This window comes from Hyla sarda, unplaced genomic scaffold, assembly GCF_029499605.1.
Source record: "Hyla sarda isolate aHylSar1 unplaced genomic scaffold, aHylSar1.hap1 scaffold_609, whole genome shotgun sequence".
Lineage (NCBI taxonomy): Eukaryota > Metazoa > Chordata > Amphibia > Anura > Hylidae > Hyla > Hyla sarda.
In genome coordinates this window covers 41,874-65,753 of record NW_026610624.1, presented here as the reverse complement: position 1 = coordinate 65,753, position 23,880 = coordinate 41,874, and the positions used below count along the sequence as shown (strand labels likewise).

Below are 23,880 nucleotides of genomic sequence, written 5' to 3'. Positions count from 1 at the left end.
TGAAGACTAGAGATATCATTGGCTGTACATAAAATAAATAATTTTATTGTATGCTAATTATTAAAAAGATATATTACACTAAAGTCTGAACAGGGCCCTTGTCGCAGACTTATAACATACAGGGAGTGAACTATAAAAATAAGTATGATATATAAAAATATAAAATAAAATAAAAAAATGGATATATAATCACCAAATGAATTGGTATCCTGACACCAAAGTTCGTCTGTGTCCTTATGGTAAAAACCCGTCTGCGTGAATGTCAGACAATGCTTCTGTGTAGGTTGGCACGGGATGTACCCGGCCACAATGATGAATATTACCTGCAGTCACAAGTCCTCTGGATGGGCCCTCAGGACGGTAAGGGACATTTCTCCGCTCATGGCTTAGTTGCACTGAGATGCCGGCTGACTGGCACGGATCTGCGTCCGGCCCAATATTGGGAGCTGAGATCAGGCGGCAGAGAGGGTGTAAGTGCTTGCGGAGAGCCAATGCGAAACTTTGTATCAGGGTCCTCGTGCTGGAGATAGTATTATAAGCTCGCTCTTCCTCACACAGTGGTACCCAAATATGGGGGTTCCAGCGCAAAAATACTCTATGATTACTGTATGGACATATATTGACTAATTTATGGTGTCAGGATACCATTTTCTATGGTGATTATATATTCATTTTTTCATTTTACATTTGTATATTTTATATTATTTATTTTATGTTCAACCAACAGGGGTGTTGCTGGGGGGGGGGGGTAGGGGGGGGTAACAGGCTATAGCCCCAGGTCTCAGGTCGGAGTTTTTCTTTTTTTTTCTTACATTTTTTAAAAAATATTAACGCCGCTGCTTTAAGACAGCAGTGGCTTACACCAGACCCAAAGTCCCACGAGATCGGGCAGCTGCCGAGGCTGTTGGGAGCAGAAGTTCCCTGAGCAGGCACGCATGCCTGCTCCTAGCCTGCAACTGTCGGTGTAATAAAATTTATTGCGTCCTGGACAAATCACACCAGCGCCAAGTGAGGGCAAGGAGTGATGGCCAGCGTATTCAGCGCTCTCTCCGACCTGATCCCCAGACCCTGATGAGAGGTGGTGATCTCCAGGTGATGGCATGATAGAGGTGTCATGTGGGTATGTATTATAGATGTATGCATGACAGATGTATGTATGCATGTATGATAGATGTGTGTGTGTATGTATAATAGATGTATGCATGCATGTATATATGTATGATAGATGTTTGTATGATATATGTTTTTATGTATAATAGATGCATGTAAGTATGTATGATAGATGTGTGTATGTATGATAGATGTATTCATGCATGTATGGTAGATGTGTGCATGCATGATAGATGTATGTATGCATGTAAGATGTATGCAAGTTTGTATGATAGATGTATGCAAGTATGAATGTAGGATAGATGTATGTATGATGTGTGTACGCAATGATATATGTATGTATGATAGGTGTGCGTATGTATTTGTGTATGACTGTCTGTCATACATACACCAGCCATAAACACATCTATCATGCATCATCTGGAGGAGGAGGACAGAGGAATCTGGAGGAGGAAAGAGGAGCCGGGGGAAAGACTAAGGGGTTTGGATGAAGCAGACAGAGGAGTCTGGAGGTGGCGGACAGAGGGGTCAGGAGGAGGAGGGGGCAGATGAATCTGCAGGAGGAGAACAAAGAGGTCTGGATGAGGAGAACAGAGGGGTCAAGAGGAGGAGGCAGACAAAGGGGTCTGGGCAAGGGGGGCAGGGACAGAACGGTCTGGAGATGTAGGACAGTGCAGGGGTGGGATTCAACCGAAATAAATAAAAAAACAGTGTGTGGCAGTATTATTATTATTATTATGGGTACAGTGTGTGGCAGAGGGCACAGTTTCTGGCAGGGTTATATTCAGGAGTAAAGAGTATGGCATGGTTAAAGGGGTAGTCCAGTGGTGAAAAACGTATCCCTTATCCTAAGGATAGGGGATAAGTTTAAGATCGCGGGGGTCTGACTGCTGGGGGCCCCCCGCGATCTCTTTGTATGGGTGCCAGGCTCGCTTGCCAGATAGTGGGTGTTGACCACCGCACGAAGCGGCGACCGACACGCCCCATCAATACATCACTATGGCAGAGTCGGAGATTGCCGAAGGCAGAGCTCGGGCTCTGCCATAGAGTTGTATTGAGGGAGCGTGTCAGCCGCCACGTTGTGCGGTGGTCAACGCGCCCCCTTCCTGCGGGCTGTCGGTGCCCCGTACAAGAGATCGTGGGGGGTCCGACCGCTGGAAGCCCCCCCCGCAATCTCCAGTACGGGACCCGGACAGCCCACAGGAAGGGGGCGTGTTGACCACGGCACGAAGTGGTGGCCGACACGCCCCCTCAATACATCGCTATGGCAGAGCCGGAGATTGCCGAAGGCAGAGCTCCGGCTCTGCCATAGAGTTGTATTGAGGGAGTGTGTCAGCCGCCACTTTGTGCGGTGGTCAACATATAAACATATATATTTTTGTAGGGCTCGGGTTGGGGTTATTTTATAAATTGTTTATTTTTAACTTTCTTTAGACAGGATCCGTGCAGAATACATTGCCATCTATGAGGACGGCAATATACCCGTAGAACCTCCTGCAGTATATATTCCGGCTGGATATTCCTCAGTGTGAACCTAGCCTTTTATTTTCTATAAAGAAGATTTTTAACAGTGATGTTCAGATCGCTCTTATAATACACTGCACTGCTATTAAAGTGCAGTGTATTACGCCCTAAAGTAAACTTGTAAACTCTTCGGTCAGTCGATTCTATTCTATTAAATATTGGAAAAGGGGATTCCTACAAATGAAAAACAGAGTTTGGGGATCATAAATGATCCTAATCTCTGTACCTGAGATATGGTTGTGTTATAAAAGAAGCTGTCTATAGACGATATACTTATAAACAACACATATATCTTCATGTATAAGGTAGAGACTATCACATCTCTGCAGGTCTAGATGTTACATCTAGCCTGATTGTTATCAGTAATTAATATAAATATTAATTACCTGTCTCGTGGTTCCTTTTTTGCAGCTGACGGGGGTATGTGTCACGTTCAACCTCTCACCGGGCATCAGTCACCTATAAAAAGACACAGGTATGATAACATGTTCCTGATACATGCTACAGACGCTTATATATATATATAACACTCTAGGGACAGAACTACTTATCTCAGGAATTATGAAACTGCATCCGAAAAGGAACAAAACATTTCAATAATTTTTGTAAATGTTTTATGCCTCTAAACTTTATACTGAAGGTGTTTAATATCTTTTGGTTTTGTTTTCTATAAATATATATATTTTGCGGGTGTAGGGGTTGATGGTTTTATAAATTGTTCGTTTTTTATTTTTAACTTTGTTTAGATGTAATCTGTGCAGAATACATTGCCATCTATGAGGATGGCAATGATCCAGTGGAATTTTCATCCATAATTATTCTGGATTAATATTCTTGAGTGTGAACATAGCCCTTAAATTTTTTTAAAGAGAACAATTAAGAGTGATCTTCTGATCGCTCATATATTACACTGCACTGGAATTAAAGTGCAGTGTATTATGCTTTTCAGCATTATGTTTACAGGCTATGAATTGTCATGGCTTTAGTCAGTTTTTTATTTTTTTGTTTTGATGAGACAGGATGGGGACATGATGAGACAGGGGGAAATGATAGTGGGGGAAGGAACTAAATGCTTAATGAGACAGGGGGAAATGATGAGGGAGGGGGAAATGATGGGGGGATGATGAGACAGGTTGGGGGGATGATGAGACAGGGGGAAATGATGGGGGATGATGAGACAGGTTGGGGGGATGATGAGACAGGGGGAAATGATGAGGGGGGGAATGATGGGGGACATGATGAAACAGGGTGGGGGATGATGAGACAGGGGAAAATGATAGTGCGGGGAGGAACTAAATGCTTAATGAGACAGGGAGAAATGATGAGGGAGGGGGAAATGATGGGGGGCATGATTAGACAGGGTGGGGGGGATGATGACAGGGGAATGATGGGGGGACATGATGAGACAGGGTGGGGGCATGATGAGACAGGGGGAAATGATGAGGGGGGGGAATGATGGGGGACATGATGAGACAGGGTGGGTGATGATGAGACAGGGGGAAATGATAGTGGGGGGAGGCACTAAATGCTTAATGTCTGTATGGCTAATGGTGGTCTATGACAGGGGGAAATGATGAGACATGGGGGGGATGATGAGACATGGGGGGTGGCGATGAGAGGGGTAAATGTGGCACAGGGACTGATAAAAGGGAAGGAATGATGTGGCACTGGAGGGGACGGGACCAAACTGATGTGTGGAAGAAAACGAAGTTGGGTGGATGATGTGGCATTTAGTCCAGGTCATTTATTTTACATTTTATTTTTTTATTTAAATTTCTGTGTTAAAATGGGGGTGCGTGTTATACGCCAGTGCATGTTATACGCCGATTAATATGGTATATATATATATATATATATATATATATATATATATAGAAACAGACCTCAAGGTATAGAATTGATTGAAGACTAGAGATATCATTGGCTGTACATAAAATAAATAATTTTATTGTATGCTAATTATTAAAAAGATATATTACACTAAAGTCTGAACAGGGCCCTTGTCGCAGACTTATAACATACAGGGAGTGAACTATAAAAATAAGTATGATATATAAAAATATAACATAAAAATAAAAAATGGATATATAATCACCAAATGAATTGGTATCCTGACACCAAAGTCCGTCTGTGTCCTTATGGTAAAAACCCGTCTGCGTGAATGTCAGACAATGCTTCTGTGTAGGTTGGCACGGGATGTACCCGGCCACAATGATGAATATTACCTGCAGTCACAAGTCCTCTGGATGGGCCCTCAGGACGGTAAGGGACATTTCTCCGCTCGTGGCTTAGTTGCACTGAGATGCCGGCTGACTGGCACGGATCTGCGTCCGGCCCAATATTGGGAGCTGAGATCAGGCGGCAGAGAGGGTGTAAGTGATTGCGGAGAGCCAATGCGATACTTTGTATCAGGGTCCTCGTGCTGGAGATAGTATTATAAGCTCGCTCTTCCTCACACAGTGGTACCCAAATATGGGGGTTCCAGCGCAAAAATACTCTATGATTACTGTATGGACATATATTGACTAATTTATGGTGTCAGGATACCATTTTCTATGGTGATTATATATTCATTTTTTCATTTTACATTTGTATATTTTATATTATTTATTTTATGTTCAACCAACAGGGGTGTTGTTGGGGGGGGGGGGGGTAGGGGGGGGGTAACAGGCTATAGCCCCAGGTCTCAGGTCGGAGTTTTTCTTTTTTTTTCTTAAATTTTTTTTAAAAATATTAACGCCGCTGCTTTAAGACAGCAGTGGCTTACACCAGACCCAAAGTCCCACGAGATCGGGCAGCTGCCGAGGCTGTTGGGAGCAGATGTTCCCTGAGCAGGCACGCATGCCTGCTCCTAGCCTGCAACTGTCGTTGTAATAAAATTTATTGCGTCCTGGACAAATCACACCAGCGCCAAGTGAGGGCAAGGAGTGATGGCCAGTGTATTCAGCGCTCTCTCCGACCTGATCCCCAGACCCTGATGAGTGGTGGTGATCTCCAGGTGATGGCATGATAGAGGTGTCATGTGGGTATGTATTATAGATGTATGCATGACAGATGTATGTATGCATGTATGATAGATGTGTGTGTGTATGTATAATAGATGTATGCATGCATGTATATATGTATGATATATGTTTGTATGATATATGTTTGTATGTATAATAGATGCATGTAAGTATGTATGATAGATGTGTGTATGTATGATAGATGTATTCATGCATGTATGGTAGATGTGTGCATGCATGATAGATGTATGCATGCATATAAGATGTATGCAAGTTTGTATGATAGATGTATGCAAGTATGAATGTAGGATAGATGTATGTATGATGTGTGTACGCAATGATATATGTATGTATGATAGGTGTGCGTATGTATTTGTGTATGACTGTCTGTCATACATACACCAGCCATAAACACATCTATCATGCATCATCTGGAGGAGGAGGACAGAGGAATCTGGAGGAGGAAAGAGGGGCCGGGGGAAAGACTAAGGGGTTTGGATGAAGCAGACAGAGGAGTCTGGAGGTGGCGGACAGAGGGGTCTGGAGGAGGTGGGGGCAGAGGAATCTGCAGGAGGAGAACAAAGAGGTCTGGAGGAGGAGAACAGAGGGGTCTAGAGGAGGAGGCAGACAAAGGGGTCTGGGCAAGGGGGGCAGGGACAGAACGGTCTGGAGATGTAGGACAGTGCAGGGGTGGGATTCAACCGAAATAAATAAAAAAACAGTGTGTGGCAGTATTTTTATTATTATTATGGGTACAGTGTGTGGCAGAGGGCACAGTTTCTGGCAGGGTTATATTCAGGAGTAAAGAGTATGGCATGGTTGAAGGGGTAGTCCAGTGGTGAAAAACGTATCCCTTATCCTAAGGATAGGGGATAAGTTTAAGATCGCGGGGGTCTGACTGCTGGGGGCCCCCCGCGATCTCTTTGTATGGGTGCCAGGCTCGCTTGCCAGATAGTGGGTGTCGACCACCGCACGAAGCGGCGGCCGACACGCCCCCTCAATACATCACTATGGCAGAGTCGGAGATTGCCGAAGGCAGAGCTCGGGCTCTGCCATAGAGTTGTATTGAGGGAGCGTGAGAGCCGCCACGTTGTGCGGTGGTCAACACGCCCCCTTCCTGCGGGCTGTCGGTGCCCCGTACAAGAGATCGTGGGGGGTCCGACCGCTGGAAGCCCCCCCGCAATCTCCTGTACGGGACCCTGACAGCCCACAGGAAGGGGGCGTGTTGACCACGGCACGAAGTGGTGGCCGACACGCCCCCTCAATACATCGCTATGGCAGAGCCGGAGATTGCCGAAGGCAGAGCTCCGGCTCTGCCATAGAGTTGTATTGAGGGAGTGTGTCAGCCGCCACTTTGTGCGGTGGTCAACATATAAACATATATATTTTTGTAGGGCTCGGGTTGGGGTTATTTTATAAATTGTTTATTTTTAACTTTCTTTAGACAGGATCCGTGCAGAATACATTGCCATCTATGAGGACGGCAATATACCCGTAGAACCTCCTGCAGTATATATTCCGGCTGGATATTCCTCAGTGTGAACCTAGCCTTTTATTTTCTATAAAGAAGATTTTTAACAGTGATGTTCAGATCGCTCTTATAATACACTGCACTGCTATTAAAGTGCAGTGTATTACGCCCTAAAGTAAACTTGTAAACTCTTCGGTCAGTCGATTCTATTCTATTAAATATTGGAAAAGGGGATTCCTACAAATGAATAACAGAGTTTGGGGATCATTAATGATCCTAATCTCTGTACCTGAGATATGGTTGTGTTATAAAAGAAGCTGTCTATAGACGATATACTTATAAACAGCACATATATCTTCATGTATAAGGTAGAGACTATCACATCTCTGCAGGTCTAGCTGTTACATCTAGCCTGATTGTTATCAGTAATTAATATAAATATTAATTACCTGTCTCGCGGTTCCTTTCTTGCAGCTGTGTCACGTTCAACTTCTCACCGGGCATCAGTCACCTATAAAAAGACACAGGTATGATAACATGTTCCTGATACATGCTACAGACGCTTATGTATATAACACTCTAGGGACAGAACTACTTATCTCTCACAATTATGAAACTGCATCCGAAAAAGGAACAAAACATTTCAATAATTTTTGTAAATGTTTTATGCCTCCAAACATTATACTGACGGTGTTTAACCACTTAAGGACCCAGGGTTTTTCAGTTTTTGCACTTTCGTTTTTTCCTCCTTACCTTTTAAAAATCATAACCCTTTTAATTTTCCACCTAAAAATCCATATTATGGCTTATTTTTTGCATTGCCAATTCTACTTTGCAGTAACTTTTGTAACTTTTGGGGGCTTCCGTTTCTACGCAGTGCCTATTTCTGTAAAGATTACACCTTAACATTATTCTGTAGGTCCACACGGTTAAAATGATACCCTACTTATATAGGTTTGATTTTGTCGTACTTCTGGAAAAAATCATAACTACATGCAGGAAAATGTATACGTTTAAAAATGTTATCTTCTGACCCCTATAACATTTTTTATTTTTCCACGTATAGGGTGGTATGAGGACTCATTTTTTGCGCCGTGATCTGAAGTTTTTATCAGTATGATTTTTGTTGTGATCGGACTTTTTGATCACTTTTTATTCATTTTTTAATGGAATAAAAAGTGACCAAAAATGCGCTTTTTTGGAATTTTCTTGCGCGTACGCCATTGACCATGCGGTTTAATTAATGATATATTTTTATAGTTCGGACATTTACGCACGCGGCGATGCCACATATGTTTATTTTTTTTTTTTTTACAGTGTTTTATTTTTTTTATGGGAAAAGGGGGGTGATTCAAACTTTTATTAGGGAAGGGGTTAAATGACCTTTATTAACACTTTTTTAAACTTTTTTTTTGCAGTGTTATAGGTCCCATAGGGACCTATAACACTGCACACACTGATCTTTTACACAGATCACAGGCGTGTATTAACACGCCTGTGATCAGTGTTATCGGCACTTGACTGCTCCTGCCTGGATCTCAGGCACGGAGCAGTCATTCGCCGATCGGACACCGAGGAGGCAGTTAAGGGCCCTCCCGGTGTCCTGTAAGCTGTTCGGGACGCCGCGATTTCACCGCGGCGGTCCCGAACAGCCCGACTGAGCAGCCGGGTCACTTTCACTTTAAAAGCGGCGGTCAGCTTTGACCGCCGCTTCTAAAGGGTTAATACCGCACATCGGCGCGATCGGCGATGTGTGGTATTAGCCGCGGGTCCCGGCCGTTGATGAGTGCCGGGACCGACGCGATATGGTGCGGGATCGCGGCGCGATCCCGCCTCATATCGCGGGAGCCGGCGCAGGACGTAAATATACGTCCTGCGTCGTTAAGGGGTTAATATCTTTTGGTTTTGTTTTCCATAAATATATATATTTTGCGGGTGAAGGGGTTGATGGTTGTATAAATTGTTTGTTCTTTATTTTTAACTTTGCTTAGATGTAATCTGTGCAGAATACATTGCCATCTATGAGGATGACAATGATCCAGTGGAATTTTCATCCATAATTATTCCAGATTAAAATTCCTGAGTATGAACATAGCCCTTAATTTTTTTTTAAAGAGAACAATTAAGAGTGATCTTCTGATCGCTCATATGTTACACTGCACTGGAATTAAAGTGCAGTGTATTATGCTTTTCAGCATTAAGTTTATAGGCTATGAATTGTCATGGCTTTAGTCAGTTTTATATTTTTTTTGTTTTGTTTTATTTTTTGGGTATTTTTTCCCTTTTTTTTATAATTTTATATTTGGAGCAAAATTATTATTTTTATTTCTCTTTCTCTCCATAACATTTCTGCCTTTCTGTATCTTTTTTGTGGGGGAGGGGTCATAAAAACATTTTATGAAACTTTTATTTTATCTTTTCTTTTTATTTTATTTTTTACCCATATTTCCATAACAAATCAAACTCTAATCAATGAGCTGATCATTTCTTCTACAGTGCATTATGCCTCTCAGTATTATGCTGAGGCAGTGTATGGTTATGGCAATTGTCAGTTTTTTTTTTGAGGATATGATTTTTTGGGAGCATGTATATATATATATATATAAATATATATATATATATATATATATATATATATATATATACATATATATATATATATATATATATATTTACATATATACCTATATATATAAATATATATATTTTTCTAAATTTAATATTTGATTCAAAAATGTTTTTAAAGAAATGATTTTGTGGAGGTGTTTTATTTTATTTATTCTTTTTATTATTATTTTATTAACTTTGTTTTGTTTTTTAGTTTTTAACTATTCTTATTAAAGGGGTACTCAGCCGCAAACATCTTATCCGCTATCTAATGCTAGGGACCCCCGCAATCTCCGGCGCGGCACCCTGTCATTCAGCACATGGAGCGAACTCCACTTCGTGCCCGATGACTGTCGATAAGGATAAGATGTTTGCGGTGGAGTACCCCTTTAATGGACTTTAAGCAGCGATCGATTGATAGCTCATATAATAATACACTGCACTAGTATGATATTGCAAAGAAAATAAAAAAAAACTTAGGGGGGTTCGCACTGTATTAATTACCGTATTTATCGGCGTATAACACGCACTTTTTAGGCTAAAATTTTTAGCCTAAAGTCTAGGTGCGTGTTATACGCCGATACCGCCCCAGGAAAGGCAGGGGGAGAGAGGCCGTCGCTTCCCGCTTCTCTCCCCCTGCCTTCCCTGGGGTCTAGAGCCCTGCTGCCAGCCCTTCTCACCCCCTGGCTATCGGCGCAGCTGCCCGTTCTGTCCCCCTGACTATCGGTACCAATGCCGATAGCCAGGGGGAGAGAATGGGCAGCGGCACCCATTGCCGGCGCCGCTGCCCCCCCCCCCCCATCCCCGGTGGCATAATTACCTGGGTCGGGTCCGCGCTGCTGTAGGCCTCCAGCGTGCGTCCCGTTCGTCGTTGCTATGCGCTGCACGGCGTGGCGCATGACGTCAGTGCGCCGCGCCGTGCATAGCAACGAAGCAGGGGACGCACGCCGGAGGCCTGCAGCAGCGCGGACCCGACCCAGGTAATTATGCCACCGGGGATGGGGGGAGGCAACGGGGCAGCGGCGCCGGCAATGGGTGCCGCTGCCCCTTCTCTCCCCCTGGCTATCAGTGCCGCTTCTCTCCCCCTGGCTATCGGCGCCGGCAATGGGGCGCCGGTACCGATAGTCAGGGGGACAGAACGGGCAGCGGCGCCGATAGCCAGGGGGAGAGAAGGGCCGGCAGCACGGCTCTAGACCCCAGGAAAGGCAGGGGGAGAGAAGCGGGCAGCGACGGCCTCTCTCCCCCTGCCTTTCCTGGGGATGTATTGGGGTATACACGCGCACACACGCACCCTCATTTTACCATGGATATTTGGGTAAAAAACTTTTTTTACCCAAATATCCTTGGTAAAATGAGGGTGCGTGTTATAGGCCGGTGCGTGGTATACCCCGATAAATACGGTATCTATACCGAGGTACTGTGATACATTATTCCTGTAGTGCCAAGGAAAACCAAACAGATATAATATATACCCCAAAAAGGATATGTATACCGTATTTATCGGCGTATAACATGCACTTTTAAAACTTAAATTTAAGGCAAAAAGCCTGCCTGCGTGTTATACGCCAATAAATCTTCTGGTCACTGATTTAAAACGGCCGCAGCAGCAGCTGCTTGTTAAGTATTAGAAGCACGGCTGCGGCCACTTTAAATCAGTGACCAGGGGTGTCTCCTCCCCGCTCTGGAAAACTGTCACTTGTTTTCTCCCGCACTATCGACAGGTACTGGTGGATAGTGCGGGAGATGCTGATTAAAATGAGCCCTACCTTGTCCGGATCTGCACTGCCGTTCTCCCGCAAATGTAGTTTTATTATGTGTTGGAATCTTCCTGTAACTGGCATGGGCGGGGCTTCGGCGCTTAACTGGCACTGTCAGTGCCGCATATGAATATTCATCCCCCCTCCCTCCAGTTCTCCCTCTCTTTGCCGCTCCTAACTGGGGGAGGGGGAATGAATATTCATAAGCGGCGCTGACGTCAGTGCCAGTTAAGCGCCGAAGCCCCGCCCGTGCCAGTTACAGAAGATTTCAACACATAATAAAACTACAATTGCGGGAGAACGGTGGCGCAGATCCGGACAAGGTAGGGCTCATTTTAATCAACGTCTCCCGCACTATCGACCAGTACCTGTGGATAGTGCAGGAGAAAACAAAGTGACAGTTTTACTTTTAATTTTTCTTGCCTCCCCCTCCCTCATCATTCCCCCATTTCCCTGCTTTTTATAGTTTTTTTTATTTTCCTTACCTGGCTGCGCTTCGGTAGGCCAGGTCAGGTGGGGGGTCTTGCGGGCTGCAGTCAGGGAAGCAGATGAATGACGTCCTCTCCCGGCTTCTCTGCGCGGCATCAGAGACATCACTTTTTGTTTCCTGTAGTCGCCACACTCCGAACTCTGACTAGTGGCATTTTCAGGAAATGAAAAGTGACGTCACTGATGATGCCGCGCAGAGGAGTCGGGAGAGGACGTCATTCATCTGCTTCACTGTCCGCAGCCCGCAAGACAGCCGAAGCCAAGCCAGGTAAGGAAAATTTTAAAAAATATGAAAAACAGGGAAAAGGGGGAATGATGAGGGAGGGGAAGAACAGCATAGGAGGAACATGATGGCTGGATGATGAGACAGGGTGGGGGGATGATGAGACAGGGGGAAATGATGAGGAAGGGGGAAATGATGGGGGGATGATGAGACAGGTTGGGGGGATGATGAGACACGGGGAAATGATGAAGGAGGGGGAAATTATGGGGGGATGATGAGACGGGTTGGGGGGGTGATGAGACAGGGGGAAATGATGAGGGGGGAATGATGGGGGCATGATGAGACAGGGTGGGGGGATGATGAGGGGGAAATGATGGGGGGAATGATGAGACAGGTTGGGGGAATGATGAGACAGGGTGGAGGGATGATGAGGGGGGAATGATGGGGGACATGATGAGACAGGGTGGGGGATGAGGAGACAGGGGAAAATGATGAAGTGGGATTGATGGGGGACATGATGAGCAAGGGTGGGGGATGATGAGACGTGGGGGAAATGATGAGGGGGGAATGATGGGGGACATGATGAGACAGGGTGGGGGATGATGAGACATGGGGAAATGATGGTGGGGGAGGCACTAAATGCTTAATGTCTGTATGGCTAGTGGTGATCTTATGACAGGGGGAAATGATGAGACATGGGGGGATGATGAGACATGGGTGGTGGTGATGAGAGGGGTAAATGTGGCACAGGGACTGATAAAAAGGAAGGAATGATGGGGCGCTGGAGGGGACGGGACCAAACTGTGGTGCAGAAGAAAACGAAGTTGGGGGGATGATGTGGCATTTAATCCAAGTCATTTATTTTACATTTTATTTATTTTTTGCTTAAACTTCCCTGTTAAAATGGGGGTGCGTGTTATACGCCCGTGCGTGTTATACGCCAATAAATACGGTAATTATCTATACCAAGGTACTGTGATTTACTATTCCTGCAGTGCCAACGAAAACCAAACAGATAAAATATATACCCCAAAAAGGATATATATACAGTAACCCCTCGAGATACGATGGCCTCGACATACGTTGTCAAAGCTGACAGCGGTGTCTAAAGGAAACTTTTAACACTCCCTGGTGGTCCAGTGGGGTTGATCGCTTGCCACCCCCCCCCCCCCCCCCCCCGCAGCACGATTGCGGGGGGGGGGGGGGGGGGGCGATCCACTGTGGAGGTAGCCGGAGGGCTTACCTTTGCTTCCATGCTGGCTGCTTTGCTCTGAATGATAAAGCCTGGCTGGGCCAGGCTTTATCAATAGAGCACAGATCACACTGATCAATATGGTTCTATCCAACCATAATGATCTGTATGTGGAATCTAATGATTCCTCCTAAAAGTGTAAAAAAAAAAGGACTAAAAGTGTAAAAAAAAATAGAAAGTCTAAAAACACACACATTAACCCCGTCCTTATTAAAAGTTTAAATCACCCCCCTTTTCCCAAATTCCATATAAAAAATGTACATAAACATAATAAAAAGTAAACATTTATGGTATCGTCGCGTGCGTAAATGTCCGACCTATAAAAAATATATCATTAATTAAATTGCATGGTCAATGGCATACATGTAAAAAAATTGCTTTTTTTTGGTCACTTTTTATATCATAAAAAAATGTATAAAAAGCGATTAAAAGTCCAATAAAAAAAAAAATGGTACCGCTAAAAACTTCAGATCATGGCGCAAAAAAAAGCCCTCATACCGGCCCATACATGGAAAAATAAAAAAAAGTTATAGGGGTCAGAAGAGGAATATTAAACGTATAAATTTTCCTGCTTGTAGTTATGAATTTTTCCAGAAGTACAACAAAATCAAACCTACATAAGTAGGGTATCATTTTAATCGTAGGGACCTACAGAATAAAGATAAGGTGTCATTTTTACTGAAAAATGCACTGCGTAGAAACAGAAGCCCCCAAAAGTGACAAAATTTGGTTTTTTTTTCTTCAATTTTGTCTCACAATGATTTTTCTTTTCCGTTTCCCCGTTGATTTTTGTGTAAAATGACTGATGTCATTACAAGGTAGAATTGGTGGCACAAAAACTGTGCATCCCTGGCTACCTAAGTCCCTGGCATACCTCACTGTTTACCTACCAGGGTGCATCCTTGTGTTGTAAAAATAGAGAGCATCTGGGCATGCTGAGAGCTGTAGTTTTGCAACAACTGGATTCACCCTGTACAAAACCCTCTTTTTTTTTTCTGGTTTATCGGTACTTTGTGTGGTTATTTTTACTTACTTTGGGTTGAAATTTTATTGACTCAGGAACCAATTACCAGTTTTCCATAGAGATATGTACTCAACATATGATGGTTTCAACATACAATGGTCCTCCCGGAACCAATTACCATCATATATTGAGGGACCACTGTATGTATGTATATATATATATATATATATATATATATATATATATATATATAGAAAGAATAGTGGTTGAGGGAACCTTTAAAATATTCGTTTTAGTTTTTATATTAGTTTTTAATTATAATTAAAAACTAATATTTTAAAGGTTCCCTCAACCACTATTCTTTCTGATTAATATTGGGAGACCTAACCTATGCAGTGGTCAGTACCACACCATTTCTCTCTCTCTCTCTCTCTATATATATATATTTATATATATATAGAAACAGACCTCAAGGTATAGAATTGATTGAAGACTAGGGATATCATTGGTTGTACATAAAATAAATAATTTTATTGTATGCTAATTATTAAAAAGATATATTACACTAAATTCTGAACAGACTAACATACAGGGAGTGAAATAAAAAATGCATATATAATCACCATATGAAATGAAATCCTGACACCATAAATTAGTCAATATATGTCCATACAGTAATCATTTAAATCAGAGAATTTAGTGAGGGCAAAAAAAAGAGAGAAACCAACAAGGGTCTCCTAAAGTCTGTCTGTGTCCTTATGGTGAAAACCCATCTGCGTGAATGTCAGACAATGCTTCTGTGTAGGTTGGCACGGGATGTACCCGGCCACAATGATGAATATTACCTGCAGTCACAAGAAGTCCTCTGGATGGGCCCTAAGGACTGTAAGTGACGTTTCTCCGCTCGTGGCTTAGTTGCACTGAGATGCCAGCTGAATGGCACAGTTCTGCGTCCAGCCCAATGTTGGGAGCGGAGATCAGGCAGCAGAGAGGGTGTAAGTGCTTGTGGAGAGCCAATGCGATACTTTGTAGCAGCGTCCTTGTGCCGGAGATAGTATTATAAGCACGCTCTTCCTCACATAGTGGTACCCAAATAGGTTCCAGCGCAAAAATACTCTATAATTACAGTATGGATATATTGACTAATTTGTGGTGTCAGGATACCATTTTATATGGTGATTATATATTCATTTTTTTTATTTTACATTTTTATATTTTACATCATTTTTTTTATGTACAACCAACAGGGGTGTTGCTGGGGGGGGGTCTCAGATCGGAGTTTTTATTTTTTTTCCTTACATTTTTTAAAATAAATATTACAACCGCTGCTTTAAGACAGCAGTGGTTCACACCGGACCCCAAGTCCCATGAGATCGGGCAGCTGCTGAGGCTGTTGGGAGCAGAAGTTCCCTGACCAGGCACGCATGCCTGCCCCTAGCCTGCAACTGTCGGTGTAATAAAATTAATTGCGTCCTGGACAAATCACACCAGCGCCAAGTGAGGGCAAGGAGTGATGGCCAGCTTATTCAGCGCTGTCTCCAACCTGATCCCTGGACCCTGATGAGTGGTGGTGATCTCCAGGTGATGGCATGATAGAGCTGTCATGTGGGTATGTATTATAGATGTATGCATGACAGATGTATGTATGCATGTATGGTAGATGTGTGTATGTATAATAGATGAATGCATGCATGTATATATGTATGATAGATGGTCTATGATATATGTTTGTATGTATAATAGATGTATGTATGTATGTATGATAGATGTGTGTATGTATGATAGATGTATACATGCATGTATGATAGATGTGTGCATGCATGATAGATGTATGTATGCATGTAAGATGTATGCAAGTATGTATGATAGATGTATGCAAGTATGAATGTAGGATAGATTTATGTACGATGTGTGTACGTAATGATATATGTATGATAGGTGTGTGTGTGCGTATGAATTTGTGTATGACTGTCTGTCATACATATACCAGTCATATACACATCTATCATGAATCATCTGGAGGAGGAGGACAGAGGAATCTGGAGGAGGAAAGAGGAGCCTGGGGAAAGACTAAGCAGTTTAGATGAAGCAGACAGAGGAGTCTGGAGGTGGCAGACAGAGGGGTCTGGAGGAGGTGGGGGCAGAGGAATCTGCAGGAGGAGAACAAAGAGCTCTGGAGGAGGAGGTGGACAAAGTCATCTGGAGGAGGAGAAAAGAGGAGTCTGGAGGAGGAGGCAGACAAAGGGGTCTGGCCAAGGGAGGGGGCATAGGAATCTGGAGGGGGCGAAGGACAGAGGGGTCTGGAGGTGGAGGACAGTGCAGGGGTGGGATTCATCTGAAATAAAAAAAAAACAGTGTGTGGCAGTATTATTATTATTATGGGTACAGTGTGTGTACATTTTCACAAGGAGTAATAGGAAAAAAAGCCCCCAAAGTTTGTAACCCCATTTCTTCTGAGTATATAAATACCCCATATATGGATGTAAAGTGCTCTGCGGGCAAACTACAATACTCAGAAGAGAAATAGCGCCACTGGGCTTTTGGAGAGAGAATGTGTCTGGAATTAAAGGCCATGTGCGTCTATAAAACCCTCATGCTGCAGGAAAAAGTGGACCCCCCACATGTGAGCCTATTTTGGAAACAACACCCCTCACAGAATGTAAAAAGGGTTGCAGTGAGAGTTTACACCCCACAGGTGTCTGACAGATTTTTTGAATTTTTTTCGTAAAAATGAAATTTTCCATTTGCACAGCCCACTGTCCCAAAGATCTGTCAAACGATAGTGAGGTGTAAATGCTCACTGCACCCCTTATTACAATCTGTGAGGGGTGTAGTTTCCAAAATTAGGTCACATGCGGGGGAGGTCCACTGTTCTGGCACCATGGGGGCTTTGTAAACGCACATGGTCCCCGACTTCTATTCCAAACAAATTCTCTCTCCAAAAGCCCAATGGTGCTCCTTCTCTTCTGAGAAGTTTGCCAGCAGAGCACTTTACATCCACATGTGGGGTATTTCTATACTCAGAAGAAACGGGGTTAAAATTTTGGGAGGCTTTTTCTCCTATTACCCCCTGTCAAAATGACCCCCTACACCCCCATGTCGCGTGACATGAGGGGTGTAGTTTCCAAAATAGTATGCCATGTGTTTTTTGTTTTTTTTATTGTCATGGCACCATAGGGGCTTCCTAAATGTGACATGCCCCCCAAAAACCATTTCAGCAAAATTCACATTCCAAAATCCCATTGTCGCTCCTTTGCCTCTGAGCCCTCTAGGGCACCCACAGAGCACTTTACGTTCACATATCAGGTATTTCCTTACTCGAGAGAAATTGGGTTACACATTTTGGGGGTCTTTTTCGGCTTTTACCCCTTGTAAAAATTCAAAAACTGGGTCTACAAGAACATGTTAGTGTAAAAAATGGAGATTTTTAATTTCCTCCTTTACTTTGCTGCTATTCCTGTGAAACACCTAAAGAGTTAACAAACTTTCTGAATGTCATTTTGAATACTTTGAGGGGTGCAGTTTTTATAATGGGGACATTTATGGGCATGTGTGGGGTATTTCTAATATGAAATCCCCTTCAAAACTGAACTGGTCCCTGAAAAATTCCGATTTTGAAAATTTTGAGAAAAATTGGAAAATTGCTGCTGAACTTTGAAGCCCTCTGATGTCTTCCAAAACTAAAAACATGTCAACTTTATGATGCAAGCATAAAGTAGACATATTGTATATGGGAATCAATATATAATTTATTTGGTATTTCTATTTTCCTTACAAGCAGAGTGCTTCAAAGTTAGAAAAATGCAAAATTATCACATTTTTAATGAAATTTTTGAATTTTTCACCAAGAAATGATGCAAGTATCGTAAAGACCAGAGCATTTTTTGCGCATCTGACCACTGCCACATCAAGCATTAATAACTCTGGGATGCTTTTACTTATGAATTTTATTCACATGGAGCGCACCTGCCGGGTATTTTATTGATTTTTCATCCTCCGCAACAGTATATAATGAGGCTTATCACACAGTGACTACAACACCCCTGAGGAAGTCGCTTCGCGACGGAACGTGTGGGGTTCAGTGACCCCGTCCTCTGTTACAACATCTGTGTCGTTGGCCTGTGTGGAGTGCATCCCACGTGTGGTATTGTATATTGGCAATAGGGCAGCATTCTAGGTTTAATATTATTGTATTATTGCATCCTATCTAGGATTATATATTATATGCTATAATATTGTGGTGCCCACTGTGCCCTTACATTGTATTATCTTGAGTAGCCACATTGAGCCGACACCATTTATTAATATCATATTTTCAGTAGGACGGGGTCATTTACTCAGGGCAGGGGGTCATGGCCCTTCTCTGAGGCTGTGTTTTGGCTCTTTAGGAGCCTTGATCTGCTGTTTTGTACTAATAAAGATATTGTTGTTAACTCAGTGGAGTGCACTTTGTTTTCAGTGGCAGCTGTTTTTTGATAGTAAAGTGTTCAGCGGGCGCAGTAGAGGACTCAGAAGGAAAGGAGCGACAATGGGATTTTGGAGAGTGAATTTTGCGGAAATGGTTTTTGGGGGGCATGTCACATTTAGGAAGCCCCTGTGGTGCCAGAACAGCAAAGAAAAACAAAAAAACATGTGGAACACTATTTTGGAAACTGCACCCCTCAAGGAACGTAACAAGGGGTACAGTGAGCCTTAACACCCCACAGGTTTTTGACGACTTTTCGTTAAAGTTGGATGTGTAAATAATTTTTTTTTCCGCCTATTTTACAATAGGAGAAAATGCCCCCCAAAATTTGTAACCCCATCTCTTCTGAGTATGGAAATACCCCATATGTGGATGTCAAATGCACTGCGGGCGCACTACAATGCTCAGAAGAGAAGGAGCCACATTTGACTTTTGGGGTATTTATATACTCAGAAGAAATGGGGTTACAAATTTTGGGGGTCTTTTTTCTATTACCCCTTGTAAAAATGAAAAATTTGTGATAACACCAGCATTTTAGTGAAAAAATATAAAATTTTCATTTTCACGTCCATCTGTGGGGTATTAAGGCTCACTATACCCCTTGTTACGTTCCGTGAGGGGTGTAGTTTCCAAAATGAGGTCACATTTTTTTTTGTGTGTGTTTATGTCAGAACAGCTGTAACGATCAGCCACCCCTGTGCAAATCACCTCAAATGTACATGGTGCGCTCTCACTCCTGAGCCTTTTTGGGTGCCCGCAGAGCATTTTATGCCCCCATATGGGTTATTTCCGTACTATTTGCGTTACAAATTTTTTGGGGTCTTTTTTTTCCTTTTACAATGACATGCTGGAGTAGACCCCAACTTTACCTTTTCATAAGGGGTAAAAGGAGAAAAAGCCCACCAAAATTTGTTAGACAATTTCTCCTGAGTACGGAAATACCCCATATGTGGCCCTAAACTGTTGCCTTGAAATACGACAGGGCTCCGAAGTGAGAGAGCCCCATGTGCATTTGAGGACTAAATAAGGGATTTGGATGGGACGGACCCGGATACAAGAATTACACTTGCCTCCGATACCAAAAATACCCTATAACAGTGTTTCCCAAACAGGGTGCCTCCAGCTGTTGCAAAACTTCCAGCATGCCTGGAAAGTCAATCGCTGTCCGGCAATACTGGGACTTGTCTTGCAACAGATGGAGGCTCTGTTTTGGAAACAGTGTCGTACGAGAATTTTTTTTTTTTATTTGGGGGGGGGGGGGGCTGTGTAGGGGTATGAGGATATGTAGTGTTTTACCCTTTATTTTGTAAAGGTGTAGTGTAGTGTTTTTAGGGTACACTGACAGGGCGGGGGTCTACAGCGAGTTTCCCTCTGGGAGTTTGAGCTGCGGTTGAAAATTTGCTGCATCTCAAACTTGTAGCAAGAGACTCGCTGTAGATCAGCAGCAGGGGACCATTCTGAATGTACCCTGTACATTAACATTGGGGAGGGGGGGGGGGGAAGCAAAACTCCAGCTGTTGCAAAACTACCATTACCAGCATGCCCCTTTGCCCCTTGGCTGTCCGTGCATGCTGGGGGTTGAAGTTATACAACAGCTGGAGGCACACTGGTTGCAAAACACAGAGTTTGTTACTTATCTCAGTGTTTTGCAATCAGTGTGCCTCCAGCTGCTGCAAAACTACAACTCCCTGCATGTACGGTCTATCAGTGCATGCTGGGAGTTGTAGTTTGCCACAGCTGGAGGCACACTGGTTGCGAAACACTGAATTAGGTAACAACCTACCTAACGCAACCAGTGTGCCTTCAGCCATTGCAAAAACTACAACTCTTAGCATACAGTGACAACTGAAGGGCATGCTGGGACTTGTAGTTATGTAACAGCAGGAGGCATACTACTAACACTCCCAGCATGCCCTTTGGCTGTCCGTGCATAACTCAGTGTTTCCCAACAAGGGTGCCTCCAGCTGTTGCAAAATTACAACTCCCAGCACTCCCAGACAGCTGAAAGACATGATGGGAGTTGTAGTTTTGCAACATCTGGAGGGCCACAGTTTGGAGACCACTGTGCAGTGGTGTCCGAACTGTAGCCCTCCAGATGTTGTAAAACTTCAACTCCAAGCATGCCCAGACTGTCCAGGCATGATGGGAGTTGTAGTTCTGCAACATCTGAAGAGCCAGATGTTACAGAACTACAACTCCCAGCATGCCTGGACTGTCTGGACATGCTGGGAGTTTTAGTTTTGCAACATCTGGAAGGGCTACAGTTTGGACACCACTGCACAGTGTTCTCCAAACTGTGGCCCTCCAGATGTTGCAAAACTACAACTCCCAGCATGCCCAGACAGGCTTTGGCTGTCTGGGCTTGCTGGGATTTGTAGTTTGGCAACTCCTGGAAGGCAGCAGTAAAGATCACTTACCGCTGATCTTTACTGCTACCTCCGCCGACCCTGCAGCTGCCTGTCCCGATTCCGCTGCCGGTCCCGCCGCAATCGTCGGTCACAGCACCCGCCATCATCTTCCCCCCACTCTGCCCTGACATCCAGGGGCGGGCAGAGTGGGGATTTCAACTTTAACCTCCCACCCCCCTCCTGCCATTGGTCAGCTAGTCCTGACAACCAATGGCAGGGGGCAGGAGCGAGGTGGCAGCTGCCACCTTGCTCCTATCCCTCAGGATGATCAGAGCTGTCTCTGACAGCTCCGATCATCCTTATTTTCCGGGCTATCGGGTCACCAGAGACCCGATCAGCCCGGAACCCTGCAAGTCCTTGTCATTAGTCAGTCACTAACTGACTATCTAATTACAAAGATCAGCAGCAGGGGACCATTCTGATTGGTCCCCAGCTGCATAGTGTCAATGGTCAGCTGTTCAGAACAGCTGACAAGACGTTTCTATCACCATGCCAACGGACATGGTGATAGAAAATGTATTGGACGTTTGCTGGAAGGGGTTAATAGTCATACATGAAATCCAGCATTATTATAGTTAAATATGCATTATTTCAGCCTGAATTCTTGTTTTAGGTTATAACAGAAGGTAATTTTTAAAGTTAGAGATCGCTTATATTAATTCCCTGTCAACTGACCATATAGGTGTTTTTTTTCTATGTATGGAAAACTATACATATAGGGGGAGAATAATTAAAACCTGTGCCGATGAAAAGTTGACCAGTTGCCCATAGTAACCAATAAAATTGCCTCTTTCATTTTTAAATAGGCCTCTGCAAACTCAGAAAGAAGCAATCTGATTGGTTTTTATGATGAACTGCTCCACTCTTCCTCTACACAGGTTTTGATTATTCTCCCCAGTAGACTTAGCGGAGAAGATTTATCAAAACCTGTCCAGAGGGAAGTTGCTGAGTTGCCCATAGCAACCAATCAGATCGCTTCTTTCATTTTTGAAAAGGCAACTCAGCAACTCTTCCTCTGAACAGGTTTTGATTATTCTCCCCCGTAGACTTAATATACCCATACAGTCCTTACAACTCCCCTCTAACTCTTTGTGTAATAGAATTGAATAGAAAGTATATACTTGGTCACTTGGGAACATCAGCAAAGTGTATAGTTAAATAATTATCTTTAATACAATCTAGATTAATATTTTGACACATTGGGGAGATTTATCAAAACCTGTGGAGAGGAAAATTTGACCAGTTGCCTATAGCAACCATCTAGATTTATTCTTTCATTTTAAAAATGGCATCTAAAAAACTAAAAAAGCGATCTGATTGGTTCCTATGGGCAACTGCACCACTCTCCACTGCATAGGTGTTGATAAATCTCCCCTTATAGACTTGACAAACAGATTTGTAAATTACTTCTATTTAAAAATAATTGTAACCCTTCCCTTACTTATCAGCTGCTGTATTTTCCAGAGGAAGTTCTTTTCTTTTTGAATTTCCTTTCTGTCTGACCACAGTGCTTTCTGCTGACACCTCTGTCCATTTTAGGAACTGTCCAGAGCAGGATAGGTTTCCTATGGGGATTTGCTCCTACTCTGGACAGTTCCTAAAATGGACAGAGGTGTCAGCAGAAAGCACTGTGGTCAGACAGAAAGGAAATTCAAAAAGAAAGAATTTCCTCTGGAAAATACAGCAGCTGATAAGTACTGGAAGGGTTAAGATTTTAAATAGAAGTAATTTACAAATCTGTTTAACTTCTGGCACCAGTTGATTTAAACAAATTTATGTTTTCCAGGGGAGTACCCCTTTAATATACCCATACAGTACTTATATCCCCCACCCACCCTGACTAAGTTGAGGGGGGGGTTGTCAAAATTTATCAAAACGTGTGCAAAGGAAGGAAAAGTTGACCAGTTGCCATTGCGACCAATCAGATTTTTTCAGTTGCCTTGTTAAAAATGAAAGAAGCAATTTGATTGGTTGCTATGGGCTACAGGGCAACATTTCCTCTCTACTGGTTTTGATAAATTTCCCTCTTTGTGTAATAGAATTGAAAATACAGTATATGCTTGGTCATTTGTGAACACCAGCAAAGTGTATGGTTAAATCATTTGATTTAATACAATTTACATTATTATTTTGACATATCATGTAATAGATCTAGTCATCATTTGCAAGTCATCTGGATGTATTCTGATCAACATTTAGGATTTTTGTACCTCTCCTGTGTAATCTTGGCCCCTTCCTCATCTTCTGCTCTTTGTGTGCTCTCCCTCTGATACTGTACTAGTGGCTGGTAGAGATAGCTCCAAACACTTGATGATGTCACATGTGTGATGTCACAAAGGAGGATTAACAAAGAAAGCCAGTAAGGCCGCTGCATGATTTTATAGTGTTTAGTGGGGCTTGTCTGGTTTTCATTGTGATATCTAACATTTTACCAGGCAAAATAAAAATAAAAAACATTATATGAAAAAAGTTATATGAAAAAAGTCATTTTAGAAGGCAGGGAGGAAGAAAAAGAAAAGAAGACACATAAGAAAGAAAGAACAGAAGAAAAATAATGAACCTTGGTTAAAGTGTACCTATCATATCACAGAAAAAAAAGTTATGT

General features: G+C 43.1%; 1 long non-coding RNA gene across 6 annotated transcripts in view; it reads right to left on the bottom strand.

Moving 5' to 3' along the window:
• Positions 1-23,880, bottom strand: part of LOC130341006 (uncharacterized) — a 189,858-nt gene that overhangs the window by 138,667 nt on the left and 27,311 nt on the right. For all 6 annotated transcript variants that reach the window (XR_008881022.1, XR_008881021.1, XR_008881023.1 and 3 more), the window contains 2 exons: positions 23,486-23,581; positions 7,560-7,621 (listed from right to left, as the gene is read on the bottom strand). This is a non-coding gene — a long non-coding RNA (uncharacterized LOC130341006). The remainder of the gene's footprint in view (positions 1-7,559; positions 7,622-23,485; positions 23,582-23,880) is intronic.